The following is a 20749-nucleotide window of genomic DNA, read 5'->3' as shown; positions in this document are numbered from 1 at the left end:
ATATTCAATCCATACTCCCAGAAGGCATTAGACAAAAAGCAAATCATGCCCCTTATTTTCAAGGTTAAGGGCAAGCGATTCAGGGGGGTCAGGAAGAGGTTTGCATGAATCATAGCAATCTAAGTGACATTCTTAAGCTAAAGGAATTATGAACGAACAGCCAAAAGCATCAACAAGTACTTCAGTAAGTCAGATGCAGAGGGAAATACCAGGTTGTAGCGCTGCTGCTTGCCATAGATAGAGACCTACTTGCAGCGCTTAAGGAGAGGACACCACTCCGCCATTTAGATGAGGCGGGAATTCCAAGAGCCGTCTCCAATCTTTTTTTTATCACCTCGGGACTAGCCCGCCTGAGGCGTGAATGCACATAGCAACATTGTATGAGAGAGCCCGGATGGCTCTCTACATCCCTCCTTTTCTTTAGCACGCATATATGTATATAACAGAATTGTACAATCTAGGTGATGTACATACAAAGTCTCTTAGCCATTGGCTAGGAACAGGGTTCGGCCGGAGATCATACTTCTGACTCCTGCGGTTGGAATCATTCTCTGCTTCAGTCTGGCTGTCTGGTGTCTGTCTGATGGGCATGCTCCGACCAATGACCTCCGGCATTAGTGCCTCCTGATAACCCCATCTCCCTCCGAGCCTTGATAGGGGACTGGAGATCCCGGCGAACCATTGAAGAGGTAGTCCCCCACCTCTTCTGACCTGGCGAGTTCTTCTTGGTCCTGGCGACACTTAGGCACTTTCTTAAACCATGCTACATTCCTGCTGACCACCTGTCGATCTCTCTTCACGGAGACCATCGTCCCCAGGACACAAATGACTTCCCATACCTCCGGCTCGTATTGATTACAAAACTTTCAGCTGGGGTGTCAGTCTTTGACCACAAAGCTGTCTCCCACCTCCAATGATGGTGTCTTGGCCCCTCTGGTGAGGCTTGCCTTTTGATTGGTCCTTTCCCTGCGGGCTTGCACTGCTTTCTCTTCCCTCGCTGGTGGGCTCCAGGTAGGATCAGCCGGGATGCTGTCCTGCGGGGCTCGCTTGAAAAGTAAATGGGAGGGTGAACAGCGGGTGGTGCTGTGAGGGGTTTGTCTACAGGCATCTAGAAATTGGTGCAGGGCTAGGTCCACATCTTTCCCTTGCTCCACCGCAATGCGAAGCACCCGGTTGGGCGTTCTCATGAAGCGCTCAACCTCGCCATTGGCTTGTGGCCACTGTGGGGTAATTTTCCAATGTCGAATGGCTTTCTTTTCTAATTACTCCTGGAACTCTCGGCCTTGAAACGGAGGTCGGTTATCAGATCAGATCTCCTCAGGGAGACCCATGAATGCAAAGGTTTTGTCCAGAGTTTTCTGAATATGTGCGAATGCTGTGAACGCAACTACCTCCACTATTGGGATCTTGAAGTATGAGTCCATTAGAACCATGGTACTGCGGCCATTGGGAAAACTGCCAAAGTCGATACTAACTTTACACCAGGGCATTTTGCTTGGTTCCTCTGTGATGATGGGTGCAGTTGTTGGGTCACCCCCTGTTATGGTGCATGAGTGGCATTGTGTTATCTTCTCTTCTACCATTGTGTCCATACTTTGCTTCGTAAACGTACTTTAGTTTTTGCCATCCCCTGGTGTCCGATGTGTGCTGGCTCCACAATTCGGTCCTGTAGTGTTCTCGGGACCACAATGACATGTCCTGTAGTACAACTCCGTGTTCTCCTTTGCTTAGTTAGCTGCAGACTCTCCACAGCTGCTGTCGTGCATGATTGTCCTCAGCAGTGAGCGTCTGAACACCTTGCAAGAAATGGGCCCAGTCGTAGGCCTGTAGTACATCCTTGACTTTTGCTAACGCTTCATCGGTGGCTGTGGTTATTCCAATCTCTTCTAGAGTCACCGCTTTGGGACAGGCTTCTTGAGTGATCATTCAGACGAACGCTTTGGTGTGTTCTTCATCTCTGGGCATGTGCCGGGCGTCCACTGCTTCCGGGTATCTTGACAGGTTGTCTGCCGGATTGGGTGCTCCGGGGTGAAAAATGACCTTGAATCTGTACGCTTGCAGCTGTACCGCCTACCTTTCGATCCTAGGGGGTGCCAGTCTCAAAGTCCCTGCGAACAAAGGCAGCAGTGGCTTATGGTCCATTACTACTTGGACCTCTTGGTAATAGAGGTACAAATGAAAAGGCTGGCATGCCCACTTAATTGCCAAAGGTTCCCTTTCGATATGGGTATATCTTGTTTCCATGTCTGACAGGGAGCGACTGGCATAAACAACTGGTGCCCACTTGTCACGGTTGCTCTCTTGGAGGAGGACCGCTCCAAGGCCAACAGGGATGGCATCCATTAATAGTTTGGTTCTCTGCCCTGGGTGAAAATAGGCCATTACTGTTTTGTCCATCAGTGCTGTCTTGATGACCTGGAATGCAGTGTTGGCTGTCGTGGACCATTCCCAGATGCTTCCACTACGCATAAGAGCACGTAGAGGCTCAGACAAGGAGGCTAGAATTGGAATTAATCTATTGCAATAGGTCACCATACCTACAAAACTGCGAACCTCAGTTGGCGTAGTGGGAGTGCTGGCCGATCAGATAGCTGTTGCCTTCTTTGGATCCACTCTCAGCTCTTCTCTCGAGAATATGTGCTCAAAGAAGTCTATGGATTCTTGATAAAAGGAACATTTGGCCTTGTGGAGGGTCAGGCCACAGTCCTCCATTCGTTGTAGCGTGGCTCGCAGATGTGTGTGATGGTCTTCCAGGTTGTGTGAGAACACCAGAATATCATCACTGAGGTTAATAACGCCTTGCAAACCATACAATGTTTATTTGATGGCGTTTTCGAAAACGTCAGTGGACGAGGATACCCCAAAACTCCACCTCTTGTATCACCATAGGCCCACCTGCGTGGAGAACGTGGTGATGTAACAACTCGCCTGCTCTAGCTCTAACTGGTGATTTTCAGCGATTAGATCGAGTTTCGAGAACCACATGTGGTCTGCCACTATTTCATCCTTTGTGGGTGTCAGGTGTTGTTCACGCTTGATGGCTTGATTCAGGAGGCGCATATCCATGCACAGCCGGATAGCCCCAGGTTGTTTGGGCTTTGGCGCAATAATGAGCAGCGACACCCACGGGGTGGGTCCAGACACCTTCTGGATGACATCGAGGTCTTCCAATTTTTTTAGCTCTGCTTCTACTTGAGGGCATAGGTGGAATGGCACTATCCTGGGCCTCAGGGCCGTTGGCCTCACTGTGGGGTAGATATGCAGTTTAAACTGTTTGCCTTTAAGTTTTCCTAATTCCTCAAACAGTTTCAGGAATTCCTGCAATATAGCTTCGGCGTGGGAGTCATGTACTTTGTACGCAAAAAATAAAAAATAAAAAATACACTTCTGCCATGTGCAGAAGACACGGCAGGTCTTCTGCCGTGTGACAGCTGAGCAACGTTCCTTTCTTCCCCTCGGTGATGTGGGACCTGCCATTCATGGTGTGCTGGTCACTGGTGATTTCCGTTTCAATTACCACTCGTAGTGGAAGTGGATAGGTCCCCCTATAGGTGAAGATTCTGGCTTTTGTGGGAGCCAATGGGAGGCCTGGGGACAGCTGTTCATAATGTTCTAAGTCCATAACGTTTACAGATGCCCCTTTGTCGATCAGTGTGCGAACCGTGGACCCTGCTACTTTGATGGAACTCATGGGAGGAATTATTTTGATGTCTGCCTGACCAGCTTACAACGGATGTGAAGAATACGTCATCATCGTCTTCCTACAGGGTGAAATTGCGGCCTTGTGCTGTATGCTCCTCTTGGGTCTGGGGGTCATGGATCAATAGTTGCCGGAGTTGTTGTGTTGTCCCATGTGGTTTTGAGTAGGACGACCTGAATCTGCCACTTCTGCTGACTTTAGCAAAGTGGTTTGATTTTCCGCATCAGGAACACGTCTTTCCTTTCGCGAAACACGGCCCTGCTGGGGAGTGGTCTGCCCCACAGTGGCTGCATGTTCCGCTCGCCTGGGGTCTTCCCATCACTTCAGCGTACGATTTAAAGAGATTACTTCATTTTTTAAAACCAGTTAAAATTAGTTAAATGTTTATACTGTAAATGCTTGGGTGCTTTCTGGAAATTTAGTTCAGCCATTTTGAGTAAGGGTGGATGGAGCTCGCGGAGTTGCACTGCGCGGCATTCTGTGGAGTTAAATAAAAACTCAGTGGAATTCTGAAGAGCTGCTCCGTTCCAAGCCCTGGAAAGATGCATATATTATTATACCCATCCAGCACACAATGCACACACAGAGTTGCACATCACCCTCTAATTATTGAATTGAGCTCACACACCGCCAGCACAGCCAGTTAAGTTTCAGAGGTCCGGAGCTCCAGAAATATGTCAACTTTCACATCCACTGCTGTTAGATTGAACGCTCCACAGGCAGTCCGATATCTCCACTCTTCTGTATCCCTGCACACTGTCTGCTGAATTACTGATCCCATCTGCAAATTAATTTATGTTTGGAAGGGAAGGACCACTTCTGCACATCAAACGCAAATGTTAGTACAGCTAACATGCCTGCTGCAAATGTTTGCAGTTTTGTGCCACTCTATATAAAGTTTTACCAATAAGTGGATGAGTGGTGCAGTAGGCACAGGCGAAGAAGTGGCGCCAGCGCAAGTAGTAGCACAGAAGAGATGTAATTTTCCAGTTCAAATATAGCATACCCTTGTTCAAGAGAGATGAGTTATGGTTGCATTTTACCTCAGGCAAGGCCATGCTGTTGGCACTGCAGGCGCTCAGGTGGCTGTAGTTCATTTCCACTCTGGTAAGGTGGCAGCTGTTCATCTGCTCAACCAGGACTGGTTCAGGGAGTGCAGGCACTGCTGTTACTTAGCTGTTGCTGGCTCCTGCTAGTACCGGGCTGCTATCTGCATGTGGGTGATGGCTGCACAACTCTGCTTCTGCTGTTTGCTCTAGGTCACTTCGTTTGGCACTAAGGTAATGGGAACACCCTGGTGCTTGGGAAGAGAGAATCCATAGGGGCTGGGTCTCTCTCTATGCAGACTAACCCTGGGTGGCCAACTACATTACGCTCGCGTAGGTTGAGTAGTTTGTGCTACTTCGCTCTACGCGAATTGCATATAGCACAGTGCAAAAACACGTAGCGTAGCGTAGTTGGCATTTTTTGCTCACTCGCGGTCGTCAACGTCAAGTTGGTGACCGCAAGCGAGCAAAATGACCTCCCGGCGAGACTTTTTCCTCGTTCACGATCAGCAACATCAAGTTGGCGATCGCGAGCGTGGAAAATAAACCTCCCGTCGAGATTCTCAACACGGGGAGGTCAGGTTTCTCATTGCCAGTGGTCGCGTATGCGCAAAGAGAACTACCAGTCCATGTTGAGAAAGCTGCCGCTCGAGTGAAAATCTACTCGAGTGGCAGAAAATGACAGCTCGCACTGAGCGAGATGCCATTTTGAATGATTTCACAGTGCCGACAAGCATCCGGCACTGTGCAATCATCCCGAACAGCTCACTACACAGTTCATGTAGCGCTACGCGTATCTCGCGTAGTGCGAAGTACACTTCGCGTAGCTCCGCGTAGCGCTACTACACAAACTACGCCCAGGGTTAAAATTGCTGACCCCCCTTCGACAACCAGTCCAGAACCACCCCTATGCAAATTTGACAGAGAGTGACCCACTTTTCCATGTTAGAAGGCAGCGAATGAGACTCAGCTAAGTTTCAATGATGACGCTAACAGGCTTGCGTCACATCCCCCTTCTCCCCCTCCTAACCAGTCATAGCCAAGAGGCTGTTGTCTGTCTCACCTTGGAGGCGAATCACACTGGCTATGGGCTGTGGCCTTCGCCCCTCACTACACTCTTCGAGCAAACATCATTGCAAATTCATTGCTGCGGTAAACTCCGCTCCACTACGCAGTTCTAAAATAATTTAATGCAGTTTTATTGCTCAATTTCCTTCTGAAATCCAGCATGGTTATTTTGGGGTTACTGCAGTACACCTTGCACCCATACTTAAAGTGCCTATGCTACGCAACCTTGTAATTCGGCACCCCAATCTTCTATAACACAGGCCTGGGGCTTTTGAGCCAAACTTTGGGCCCCGCACTTATTGTTTCACAAATTAAGCACTCGTTTTGAGCAGTGTTGTTTAAATATGAGTACCCGCTAATAGGTCCACATTGACATGTCCAGTGTTTCTAAGAATACTCAGAGGAAATATCCTGTCAGAGATCTGTGTCACCATCAACACACACGGCACAGCAGTTTTTTGTCAAAAAATGCAGCAGATACTGCTAGACTTGGCATTATTCTGAGCACTAGGGCCTTAGCCACGATTTTTTTTGTCTCACATACTGTAAGGTTGAAATTGTGATTTTTCAGTTTCCATATATCACTCATATATGTCCTGGGATCCTTTTGGCCTATGGCTAGTTGGTTGCAGCACCTTTCTTTCAGAGGTTGTTTATCTCCCCATAGACATGCACTGTGATAGTAAGGTGTTCTAAAATTAACCATAAATAGATAACTGGGGGATTTCCTCATGCTAACTTCAGTGTTATTGATGTTCTAGGTATGTATACTATCTGAGTTATACCACTGTATGTGTACCATGACTGCAGACTTGTTTTTTCATTGTACGTGAGAAAAATAGAAATCCTGCAGCTTTTTGCCGTTTGATGCTGGCTGAGTCCTTTTTCTTGGTACCCGTTGGCCTAAGGGCCAGCTGAACAACAGAGCACTTGCACGATGGAAGAACTGATCCAGCGGAAAAAGGGGGAACAAATTTACATATCCTCCCTGCACCACAGACCCGTCGTCACGCTGACTCATTCACACACTCATTCATTGGTGGGGCCCATAACACCAACACTCATACATCTCACTCGAATCTGCACACAGGAGGGATGAGGAATCCGCTGGACATGTGGGGGGTACCTTATTAACAATAGGAAAAATATTTACATTAAATACATTATGTACATCTGCATCTGTAGAATCCTAGCTTTAACATCAAGGCACTCCACCACTTGGTCGATGGACCAATTAGTTGGACTGGTTGATGGTGATTTAGAACCAGCTAAAACACATTAAGCTTCAAAATCCTTTTAGTAACCTACTTGAAGAACCACAAACTCATTTTCTGTTAATCAATATTTAGTTTATCTAATTTCTTGCTTGCAATTGTATAATTAGCATTTCAGTTAACCATGTTGAATTTAATCAATCAACACAAATTTGCATGACATTTTATATTTACCTATTCTTGCTATCGGGGTTCTCTTCTAATTCAATTGGCTCTGCATAACCCAAATTATTTTGAATAATCGTCCCAATCGAATGCAGGCCAAACTCAATAAGTCCGAAAGTTCTTTTTCGCTCAGCACGGCACAGTCCTAAAGATATCCAATGGACTAAGCAATCGTGCAAGCAATTCAGGACACCTCCCTGGAATGCACTAACACCTCCAGGACGCACGCTGTACGCTGATAACTCCTCCCTATTCTACTATTCTTTTATAATGAAATTTTGGGTAACATGAAACATTTATTGGACTGGGAAGAACTGTGATTGGTCCATCTGGCAAACATTGTTATATGGTCCAGTTTTCTCACTGTCTTGGGTTCTCAGAGAATCAGCTTGGTCATATCTTCAGTTTATGTCATGCTCATGCAACAATGTTGATGCTTTATTATAGGTGACTATTGTTTTCTCCGGGTAAATTTTGCTGACTGAAATCTGGCAGTCCTCCACGTTCCTATCCTTGAACAGGAACAATGTGCTCTGAATTGAGGATGCCTGGAGATCTTCGGAGCCATCCGAGTCTGCGCAGAAGACATCACGCCCAGAAAACGATGGCCACTTCTGAACTCCATTTTGAATGTCGTGGCTTGGTAGGCCCGAATGCCATCTTAAGCAAAACAAATACAAAAGAATAATTAATATGCGGAAATTAAGATTCTAATGTTAAACCCACACTAATCCCTTTATATATTAGTATTTTCCTAGCTTATAGCGACATTTAAAGCAATAATATTCACCATCTGGCTCCAACAGGAACGCAAACATCACCAAAGCAACATAAATCATGCAATTTTGTATCACCACACCTTCTATTGTTAATAGGCGTACCACAATTAGTCATTAAAGTTATTCTGCCATGCAAATAACAATGAGTTCCACGTGTAATTTGTGTTTATCAAAAAATGCACGTTGTTGATTAATATATCACAGCACACAGTTAATTCAAATTAATATATAAATTGATTACGTCATTAGTATTTGCATGCAAAATAGAGAAGGTATACACAATCTTGCTTTACCTGCTCCATCAGAACCACAAAAGAAGCTCAGAACTTTCAACTAAGATGTTTAGAGCCTTGAAATTTAGATAACTGGTAAAATACCACACTAGAACTTCCCAAGAAAATGTAAATGCAGTTTTGAGGTAGTATGACTGTTTACACACTTGGAGCTCCTCGGGTAGGGAATGGATATTTGGTTCTATTCTATGTAGAAGAGGTGAACACTAAAGATGGAATTCTGCAGATATGAATATTACAGGGATTCTGTCGAACCACAGAACCATGGGGGCCATTATGATGTCGTGCCGATCGCCACCGCTCGGCCGGCGGTGGCGATCCACACATCATAACATCACAATTTGCCCCCTGCCATATTACTATGGCGGGGGGTAGCACGGCGGACAGAAAGTTCGTCCGCCGCTTTTACACTGGTCGGATTGTAGGCCGGGCAGAAAAGGCCCACAATATGGTGGCTGTGCATTGCAGGCACCGCCATCCATATTATGATGTATGCAGTGTGTATGCGGTTAATGGCATTGGGGGCCTGTTGCAGGCCCCCAGGGGGTTGGGGGGTGGGTGGCTGCACTTGAGGGTAATATGGTACCCCCCTTCATTGGCATGCACAAGGTGACAGGCACCGCGCGGTGCCTGACACGTTGTGCATGGCAATGCACAACATGCAACTTTTACATTGTGGCAGGTGCTGCGCACAGCACCGCCTACCGCAATGTAAAAGATGTGGGATGCGACCGCCAGGGTGGCAATCGCATCCTAATTAGCCCTGCGGGACCGCCGCACCTCTGGTGATCAGTCCCGTTTTCCATTATGGTGGCGGGTAGACATCACAATGGGGGCCTTTGTTTGGGACCATAGAACCTTGGTAGGCAGGGACTTATTCATTCCACCACCTTAGTACCCATGAGCCCGGGACCGACTAGCTATAGTGTCTCTCTTGCCATCCTACTAACTCACAGAGGATGAAGTAATTAGACACCCCAGAACATAACACTCCTGACCCTCCCAGAAATCGAGGTGACAAGACACACCCTTCGCTCTCACACTCTGACACAAGAAAAGTTCTAAATATTTTTTTAACCATCATCCTCTAGTATGCAGTAAGCGTGCCACAACAAGTAGGAAAATGCCTAACACAAATACTGTCAGCATAGTAATTACTCCATGAATCATAAAATGAGCTGTCATTATATTCACCTACCCTTTTACAGAAGTTAGGTGATTATATATTAAAAGATCTCAGTGTGTTTGCAATGGACCCCGTGCATGCACAGATGAAATACTACATATCAGGTGTAGTCGCAATCTCTTCTGTGTGTGTTTGCATGTCTGTGCATACCTATATGACAAAGAGTACGTGTTTCCAAACAGCAGCTGCATTTATGTGGTTTTTTTTATCTAGGTGCTAGAGCCTGACCAAAACTGAAGAACAAGGGGCATTGTTATTTGACCTTGTCTATGGTGTTCAGACTAAATCCCAGGGAAGAATAGAACACAAAAACAGCAGCAGGTTCTGTGTGAAAGTACAATGTGGCACAAAGCAAAGAATGTTTGTATAGTAACTTGAGAAAAGCAAAGAGCAGCCTTCAGCTTGCTCATGCTAACATAGGGAAAATGACAATGGGCCTGCACGGGACATGTGACATGAACTGCCCAGTCCCACCAGGTTTCAATTTTGTTCTCCAAACACTCCAGTAATCTCCTTTTTTGACTCCAAGGGGCCTCTAACTTATGGGGCTCTTGATCACCAAAGGACCCCTTCGATGCCCCGTGCCAATGTTGTGAATTCATTTTGTTTATTGATGCTTACTAATGTTGATTGCATAACACTATTTTAAAGAATTAAAGGCAATGAATGACCTAGATATAAAAAAGAAATTTGATCATCTGACTTGGAGAACTTATACTGGCCAACAATTCTATGACATACTATTGTAGCCTCAATTTTTGTCTGAAATAAATATTTTGTCCTAAATATTACTTTAAAAAAAAGATTGTTTCATTGGATGTAGATTTTCGATTTTTAACTATGCAGTGATATTTTTGTAAACCATATTTGGAATGATATTCTGACTACAACATTTTATACCACAACTTAGCTTAAGCTGAGAAAACGAAGACAGAAAAACAGGCAGAGCCCATGACATGGTTTAATCCAGAAAAGTGGTGTTTTGCCAGAATATTTGAAGAAAAATTATTGTAATACAAAAACATTGTGTCTAGAATATTGGGGCACCAGAAATATTTTTGACAGGAATATTAAAGGTAAAAATATCATTTTTAATGGGGTTTTAATATCATTGGTAAAAATATTGATGTAGCAAATATGTTATGTCATTTGTAGGCATTAATTAGTATGTAATCTTTTGTACTGTGTTTTATTGTATATGTTTTTTATTTGTATTTTTAGTAAGATTATTTTGTAGTTATGCTATTGTTGTAATTTGTATAATGTTATGTATAATAATGTATATAAATACATTTTTAATACTTTTTTTAGTGGCAGGATACTGGGTATTTAGGAGATAAGGTTGGTGATATTTGTAAAAACATATATTTTAATTTCAAAATGATGTTAAAAATTTTGAATATATTCATATACATAATTTGGAATTGTTAAAAAAAGTTTGCTATATTTATATTTTTATTAAATGTTAATTTAATTTTACTCAAAGTATATATGAATGATATAAAATATAAAGGGGCATATTCCCAAGGAACTATAGCCAAGTTAACGGCACTTCATCGCAGCCAAAGTCACAATAACTTTTTCGCCCCATTCACAAGCTGGTGTTAACAGCCAATAACACCAGTTTACCCGCGATAGCAGCCGCAGAAAACATTGCCACAGATGACCCCGGCAGCTATCGCTAATGAGATGCAGAGTAGGCGTTCCCGATGAAAAAGCCGCGACAACACCACTCCACAACATTCTCAATCACCAGACAGATCGGCGATAAATCACAAAACAGGCGGTAAGGCACATTAGCAGCAGGAAATTAACACCTGCTCTGACCTGGTGCAAAGTTGGACCACAGCCTTCAACAGAAAAGGGAGCCCAGCCCACAGCCACACCTGAAGAACAACAGATGCCATGGAGCCACTGAACATGCAGCTCTGAGTCCCAAGAGGGCCACATCACCCACCGCCACCACCCCCAGGACCACCCCCACCCCCAGACACCCAACCCCCAGACCAACAATGAGGCAGAGCAGACAAAGACATCGACCCTCCGGAAATGCACCAACCTCACAGACCCAGCACCAGAGAATGTCATTGTCCACTACATGCTCAAAGGGACAACCCTTTGCCCACAGGCGGACGGTACCAACACAGCGGACAACCAACATCCCACCTCAGACAAAGACATGTTGGCCTCTGGTACCCTCCAACCAACATCCGCCAGAGAAGGAAAAGAGGCACACAGCCAGGCCAATCCAAGTCCCTCACAACGTCATGGATGACACCATCAGCTTGGCACCACACTATCTATACTTCCCACACACTGCGCAGGAACAGCCGGAGACCAAGCAAGGCATGTACACCACAGCTGGCTTCCAGCACGTGTCAGGGGCAATTGACTGCAGACATGTCCTACTAGTGGCCCCTGGCAACACTGCACAAATAAGTGCAACAGAAAGCGCACATATCCCACCAATGTCCAGGCAATAGTGGACCACCGGGGAATCTCCGCCACCGCTGCTGCAAACCACCCAGGTAGTGTGCATGATTCCTACACCTTCCGACAGTCCATCATCAACCTGTGCCACCAGGATGGCACCCACGGAAATTCCATGCCCGTTGGCCAATACCAAATGCACACACCACACACCTCAACTCCACAATCATGCAACACACAACACAGGAAATGCACACGTCAGAAGCTCACATACAACATGCACACACACCAGACACAACAGCACAACTCACTGTGGGAACCTGGGCCAGCCATGTACATTAGCCATCAACGGCATGGCACCTCGGCCACACAATAGCAGAATGTCGGAAGAGGTGGGGACCAGGCATGTGCGAAGGAGTCAAGTGACCGATGAATGAGACTGTACACAATGCCAAAAGTAGCATGGATGTGCTGGCCAAACTGCAATATGCAGACCACAGACATATCCATGCCGACACACACCGCTGGCGTCTGGAGTGTAATGGACAGTGGATGCAACCATGTCACCCCAGCCAGTGGGGAAGATCGCGGATATGTAGCTTGTTACGTCCCCCCCGTAAGCGTGAGCGAAGTGGACTGGCCTGGCATATACCAGGCCAGCGTAGGGGTGTGAATAAAAGGCACGTAACTCTGGGCGCGTTCCTTTTCTGTAATGCCCGACGTCTCTGCCAGGGCAGCACCTCTCACCCCGCCACGAGGCCGACGCCGTGAGCGGTGTTGCCAGCGATCCTGTGTGCCTGCTGCACCCTGGGACACCAGTCCTTCCCGCCCCTGCGCACCCAGGCCTCAATGCCCACGTGCCAAAACCGGCGTGTGTTGAAGAGGACCCAGCACGCGTTGGTGCAAGCTCCAAGCCCGAGGCCTGCGACCTTGGCAGCAACCTCAGACAATCACGGCCTCCGCAACACTGGCACGCAGTACTCTTTTCTCGTTGACGTACTCCACCAACATGCACAGCGGACAAGTAGGACACACATTTGGAACCGAGTCTTGATTACACCATGGCAGAGCACATTAATTATGACTAGGGCTCCCGGTTTTATGGTATTTATATTTTTGTCATTTCCGTCTGTATTTATCCATATTTATTTTTTGCTAATTTTACCTGTATTTATCCATATTTATTTTAGGTTTTGTGTAAAAATTAATCTGAAATATGTATATTTCTGCATTTATTTAACCGGTTAATGTACACTTTTGCCTGAACGCCTGACAGGTTTCAATGATATATATATACACACTCAGATGATAAAATATGCACTTATAAGAAAAAATGCACATTTTAGTATTATGGTTGTGCAAACTACTGCTGTTTAAGGCACTATAGTAAAATTCCTTTCTTTTTGCAATCCCCTTGCCTGTTAATCCGCACAGCTTTTGGCCTGGCAGTCATGATTGACAGTATTCAGAATCACTCAAAAACAACCCAATTTCCTTTTTTATTCACATTTAAAAATAAATACAGACAGGAAAATAAATGGTTTTCTGTCTGTATTTATCTGTAAAAATCAGTAAAAACGGAAAACAGGGAGCCTTAATTATGACTGAGTGTATGTCACTATACACCCTTCAATGTGGTGCCACCAGGTGTTAGTCGTACATCACAACTTCAAGATTCTGTGGGCCCACGCAGAATACTCCTCGCAGAATACTCCTCTCGGCCTACGCTGCGCTCGACTTGGCCACAGAATTAGAACTGGATATCGATTATTCAAAGGCAGAGTGCATATCATTGCATGCAAAGAGAGTCGTACGAAGATGACGAGTTGCATTTGGGAGGAAAAAAGGATAATTGTTACGGTGGTGATCGAATACTACCGACAAGTGCCCAGGTGTAACTAACTCTGTGCATCGCGAGCCAACAACACGTGGCTGTGGGCCACTGCTGACCGCTGCCTCTGGCCTGCACTGTGGTCCAGTAGGTCACAGAGTCTTGATTTAGCAATGGCAGAGTTGATGTCAGTGTACCGGCATCATTGCAGACTGCATCCCCTCTCAGCCCCGGTGCCACTAAGTAGGTTCCCCGACATTCATGGACACTCTCTGGTTGTACATTGGTGGCGTCTGAGTCTATGGACTAGGGGGTAGTTTTCATCTTCATGTAGCTGATATCGAATTGGTGGTGGCAACCAGGCTGTCATTTTCAACTCCTCCATTTGCTGCTTCCGGATAACATCAGACCTCTTCATCATCCCTGGAGGACACCCTCCACTGTCCCATGCAGCCCTCCCCTACATTCACCTCGGACATCGATGAGGACCTGCCCAGATGCGTGGCCCTACCTCAGTGCACCGCAAGTCACAGTCCCGTGGCGAGGTGCCTGTGCCGGCCTCTGTGCATCCATGGCCACTAACTCTGTGCTGGTCAGGTCCGGGACCCCTTCTTCTGAGATATTGGATGGCCTCTGAGGCGATGACTTTGGGGTCACCAACGCCATGTGTCTGTGGCCCTGCGCTGTCCGCTGCCTCCAGCCTCAACTGAGGCCCACCGGGGCTCAAACATCAAATCGAGTCCTGACCAGTCCGGACGTCGCATCACCGCAGGAGGCACATGCCACTACTGCCAGGACCAACTCCAACCGCCAACTGCCAGGATCGAAACGGTCATACTGGCAGACTGACGGAGTTGCTCGCACCTGTCGTGGATGCCATCTTCTGCCTGATCCCCTGGTCAGCACTCCAGATGCCACTGACTCAGTGCACCGCAACCCATGGACCGTTACTGATTGAGTTTTGTGCTGTGGAGAGGTTGCACAGCATTGTCACCTCAGGCAGTGTGGGAGACCTGGGACGTTGATAGGGAAGTTGGTGCAGGTCTAACACAACCCACTGCATCTGCATCAGGAATAACGCGAAGGGACACAATCCTAGACATTTTCTTCACATGAGCGCACTCATCTCTAGTGCCCCAACCTCAGTGAACTGCAACTCACAGACACTTCTGTTTGTATGTTGGGTGACCTCTGTACTTGCTCCGGCTCCACCCATGTTGCTCAGCAGTTGACTCTGTTATGCAGGTGCTTTCTGTTTTCATTGCACTGTTATCCACTGTTCAGGTTGTTGCCAGCACCATGCACTCCATGTGGGCTGGCTTATACTCACCGTACACACATCCAGCACAGGCGTCACTGTACATGTGGCCCTGCCAATAAAGGGGCCGGGCGCACGTTCCAGTAGCCAGTTCAACATGATATCTGGTGTGTCCCTGTGGTCTTGTTGCATGCATGAGGGCCCTGGGCCCTACGACATTACATTGTACTGTGTACAGCGGACACGGACATATCACCGCAGGCAGCGGGTTAGAGCTTGGACATGTAGCTTTTTGGCGCCACCCACTCAATTCATAAGGGATGTGGACTGGGCTGTCGTACGCAGAGCCAACGTGGGTGTGTGACTGATATGTTCATGCCCCTGGGTGTGGTTCTGTACTGGGAATGTGCATCTGCATGTGTCTCTATGGCAGTGTGGGTGTCCTTTGTGTGGTGTAGGTGGTCCCTGAAGGGTAATAGACACCCACGCATGTGATCTAGTTCGCCTTCCATGGGTTCGGACCACACCGTACCTGTTTGGCCACCTCCTTTTGGCGTTCTGACACCTGGCATTGGGGTGCCATGTGTGTGTCAGTGAAGTGTTGTGAGCCAGCCGTGCTTGCGGGTGCTTCATGCTGTGTGGTCTGTTGCAGGGGCTGGGTTCTCCTCTGAGTAGCTTGGCTGCCCTGGTCCTGGTGGTGGGTTGTGTGGGATGTCTATGGTCTGTTGTAGGGCGTCGGTGTCAAAGGTGTGGTGGTCCTCTCTGGCATCACTGATGTGTGGTCTGCTGTGCTCTGCTGGAGGTGTTTTTTGTCCCTCTGCAATGTGAAGGGGAGATGCATGTTGACATTGTGTTGACATGTATTTTGGCGCATTGTTCTTATTTACATGCAGACTGTATGACAATGTACATTGTGACTGCTTTGGTGGTGCAGGATTTAGATGCGGGACAGTGGACATTTGGACTACATGATGGATGTGAGGTTGTACGCGTAGATTTCCATTTCACAGTTTCCAGCTCTGTCAGATGTAGTAGGCCTGTTTCTGCGTGTGTGCGGAGCCAGTTATGTCCTCTGTTCTGCAGTGTCGGGGTTGCACATTGTACCACATTGTCGTCAATGTGGATGTACTGTTATTGCTATGTGTGTGTGATGCAGTGTGCCACGGGGATGAGGGACATGATCCTGGGTCATTGTGGGTGTGCAGTGTGCTATGCTTAATTGTACATGTGTGCCGTTGTGCCCGTCTCCCCCGTCCCCCCAGTCCCTGGTCGTTACTCACCTCGTTGTTGTTGTGTCAGGTCCTCCCGAGCTCCCGAATCCTTGCACCGTCTCCACACTGTTGACTGTGGCCTCCGTTTCCATCAGCTCCTCCTGTGGCGCAGGACTCCCACCTTCTGTCGCCGTTGTTGCCTTCCTGTTGGCAGCGGCTTTGTGCCTGGTTTAGATTTTAACATCATGCCAGCGCCTCTTGGCCTCCTCCATTGGCCTCCTCAATACTCCGACTTCATTCCCGGTGTTCTAATTGTGGGTCAGTTGATGGTTATGTTCTGTCACCTACGTGACGCTGATCTGGTTTTGCTGTGGACTGCCCCCCGTCTTCCTCTACCTCTTCTCCTTGGCCTTCCTTGAGCCCGTTGTTCCTTGCTTGTAGTCTGTGGGGGTTGTGGGGTTCGCCTTGGCCTCTGCGCTCGATCAGGGTGCATCCTTGTTGCTGTGCACTTTGGATTGTTTCTGGTGTGTTGTTTTTGTAGCTTTATAGTGCATTTTCCCGCCAGATACGTGGGATGTGCAGGCCTGCCGCTGGTTGTAGCAGCTTTTTGTATCGCGATTGGCCTCATCGCAGCTTTTTCTGCGTTCGTGTTTTGCATTTTTGCGACGTGGCGTTGATTTTAACGCGGTTTGTTGACGCGTTATCTGGAGACTATCGCATGGTAAAATATGTAGCAACATTTTTTATAAATTTAATATTTTGAAATATTTTCTGTAAAATCTTATATTTTTATAATGTTTGGAAATATTGCTGTTCAATTGAATATTTTTTACATTTTTGTACTAAATTAATAATGTCATTAATACATTTATAAAATATAACATTTAATTAAATCTTTTTGTATTTTATGATTGTTAATTTGGGAATAATATTTTATTTGTTATTTTATGGTTTGAATGTTAAGAACATTAAAAAAAAATCAAAAATGTTAAACTGTCAATAGTAATAAACATCTTTTTATATTTTAATGGTTACGTTTGTATATATAGGTTTGTAGTGTAGGGTAGTTTGTTTTTAGATTTTTTTTTAAATTTTATAGCAACAAATGTGTATTAGTATGCAGTAAAAGTTGTGTATTTAACTTGTTTAGTTTCACATTTTAAGCATCCAACACCTTTTTCAATTAGCCTTAGATTGGAGTAGGATTATTAAATGTCATCCCATTAGTGTTCAGCATCTTCACAAATTGGTGTAGATTGTTAAGTAGGAATAGTAAATGTCACCCCTTTAGTCTACAACACCTTCCCCCAATATGGTTGGATTTGAGTGAGACTAGTAAATATCACCCCTTTAGTGTCTAAAGCCCAGTATGGATGGATTGGAGTTGGAGTAGTAAATGTCACCCCTTTAGTGTTCCATGACTTTCTCAAAATGGTTTAGATTGGAGTGGAAATAGTAAATGTCACGTCTTTAGTATCCAGTACCTTCCCTAAATTGGTTTAGATTAGAGAGTGTATAGCAAATGTCAGTCCTTTAGTGTCCAACACCTTCCCCAAATTGGTTTAGACTTGAGTGGAAATAGTAAATGTCACCAGTTTATTGCCAAACACCTTCCCCCCAAATTGGTTTAGATTGTATTGGGAAAAGTAAATGTCACCCCTTTATTGTCTAACACATTCTCCAAATTGGTATAGATTGCAGTGGGAATAGCAAATATCACCTCTTTAGTACTCAACAATCTTTGAAAAAAATATTCATGTTGGAGTGTGATTATTTAATTTTATACTTATTCTGAAATTATTATTTTATTTTTATTTATATGTAGTTGAAATCCTTTGGGCCTGATTACGATGTAGGGCAGAAACTGAACCACCCTACTCCTTGTCGGATTCGGTTCTGACCAACTCATGTCGGCTGCTCCGCCCAACTCATTATGATGCTTCCGAACACTGTTTGGAAGGACTCCCATTGCCTTCAATGGGAGCCTATGTTCCAACCAACAACACAGGCTCCTATGGGGAAATGGGTGTCTGCGGAAAACCTTGCATCCTGTTGCGGGCACCCCATGGTGCCTGCGCACTGTGCATGGTTTAAGAGGGGGGGTCCCTTGGGTAACGCCACGACCCCAAACCAGAAGACTCAGGATGAAGGGGGTCTGCTACAGGCCCCCAAAGTCAGTTTCCAACAGCCTTTTTCTGTCGGACAGACTTAGGGGGATCTAAATCAGAAAGCCCTACGGCCGACTTGGTCCCATAGAGCTTTCCGAGCGACTCGCACTCCGAGGCTCCAAGTGACCGAGTGCGATGCAATTGAGTGCTGACGGACTCGGGTCGCTCGGAGTCCCATTGAAGTCTATGGGAGCCTGTTGTACATAGTGCACACATGCTCCCATAGAGAATAAAGGTAGGTTTCAGAAAAGGGTGCCCCGTGTCATGGGAACACCTCAATGTCGGCCGCCCCATGTATGCATGTGTAGGGGGTCCCCCCCAGTGACCGAGTCATGGGGCTACAGGTGGAGGGGGGCTCGCTACAGCCCCCTGAAGTCTGCTACCCAACACTGTCTTGAGTCGAAGGCTCTGACTCGATCCGGCTGCTGGAGGCACGCATCATACTTGGTCGCTCGGAAATCGGCCCCATTGCGCTGTTCGTGTCGGCCAGGACGGAGTCATCCGGAGGGCCTCACTGACGGGTGCGAGTCGCTTTGAGCACGAGGCTATATGAGCATCATACTTGCTTGCTCGTACAGTGGTACAAGTCGTCCGGAAAAAGTGCTGACGACTCGGACTTGCTCCTGACTGATGCCGTCAGGAGCCCGTCCGAGTGAGATTGTAATCAGCCCCAGAGTTGGAAAGCTGTTGAAATTCGACATTGTACTCAATTGATCGGAAACACTGTCCATTGAGCTGTACGAATCGGCTCCGACCGACTCGGAATCTCCAAATGCCTGTCAGAACCGATTCGGGTGAAGCATCGTAATCGGTCGGTCGGAATTATTTCCGACCGAGTAGATATGATGGGTTCTGACATGCTCTAAGAGATCCCTGTCAGCCTGGCTTGAAGGCCTTTATGATACCACAACAATGGGCAACCAATTTTGTTATCAACTATCATCATATCATTGCAGCAGGTTATGAGATTCAGACACTCAAAATAAGATAGAGACTCTCAAAACATAACACAAAAGTAACCCCTTTCTTTTTATCAAACTGCACCTCTAAAGTTGCTACAGCCAAACAAATACCCACAACAGTAGTAACTATACTTCCACTCAGAGCTGGAGTAGGTCCTGCACCACTTTTGTTCACTCACAGGTACTGCAACACTCTCGCATAGAAATATTAGTGTTTAAAGAGACCAATAAAGCAAATAATATTACAATAAATTAATTTATTTAAACGTTTACAGATATTATATACATAGATAGCTATCTAGATATATGAATATATGCACTTTTATTATCATGTTTTATATTTTAAAAAAATATTCTTTTTGATTAAAACACATTTACATAACCTTTTTCAACTGAAAAATAAATGTATCTTTCTTTAAAAATACATCTACTTCTTTTAAATCAATTCTGTATGCAACTTTTATTTTTTTTATACATACTAGATAAATTTTTTCATCTTAGGTAGCATTATTCAAAAAAATGCAAATTGTTATATTTCTTACATTTAAATGAATTTCATTTTTAAGTAAAGATTTAATTAAGTGTTGTAGCACAACAACAATTGTTCATATTTACAATTCATATATAAAGTTGTTCTAGGGGTGGGGACATGGAACTAGATGTTTGAGTAGTAAAGTTACTCAAACAGGCAAGAGTAAATAAATGAATATGTGTGTCATAGATCTTCTGTTATACTCATCACCTGTATTAGCTTCAGCTAGCAGTTAACCCTTTAGATGATGCTTCTCCAGTTAGTAGCTCATGAGCTACTGGTAGCTCTTCAACTACCTGTAGGTACCTCACTCGTGTGCCTCCCAGCCTACTAAACTAGATGTTTTCCTTAGTTAAATTATTATTATATGTGTACTGAAATAGATCTGTATACTTTCAGAACTCGTAAACTGATGTTTGGAGAAAACCAGCTTGATTTCCAAAATATATTTAAAGGTTGTTTTTGAGTGATAATTCATGTCTTTTTGTGGACACTTATTGCTAATATTATTACCTTGAAGCCCAGGGCACTGCACTAATGGCTGTTATGTATTGCCCATGCAAAGGATTTTAAAATTGACAAAGCATTTTTACATTACTGCTGGCAACCCTGTATGTTGCCCCAAAGTGATCACTACTAGCCATCTTGCATATATTGAACACTAATATAATATTGTCTGATGTGGTCACTATTATAACACTAATAATGTTAGTCGCTCAGGATAATTTTCATTAAATATAAGTAGCCTACATTGAATATAACCCTTCTATTTCTCCTTATTGAGCCATTTTATGCCCAGTTTTACCCCTTTAAAACCAAGCTCTCTGAAGCTAGAGGAAATTCATT

Source organism: Triturus cristatus, chromosome 5_1, assembly GCF_964204655.1.
Source record: "Triturus cristatus chromosome 5_1, aTriCri1.1, whole genome shotgun sequence".
Lineage (NCBI taxonomy): Eukaryota > Metazoa > Chordata > Amphibia > Caudata > Salamandridae > Triturus > Triturus cristatus.
This window is presented reverse-complemented; position numbering follows the sequence as displayed.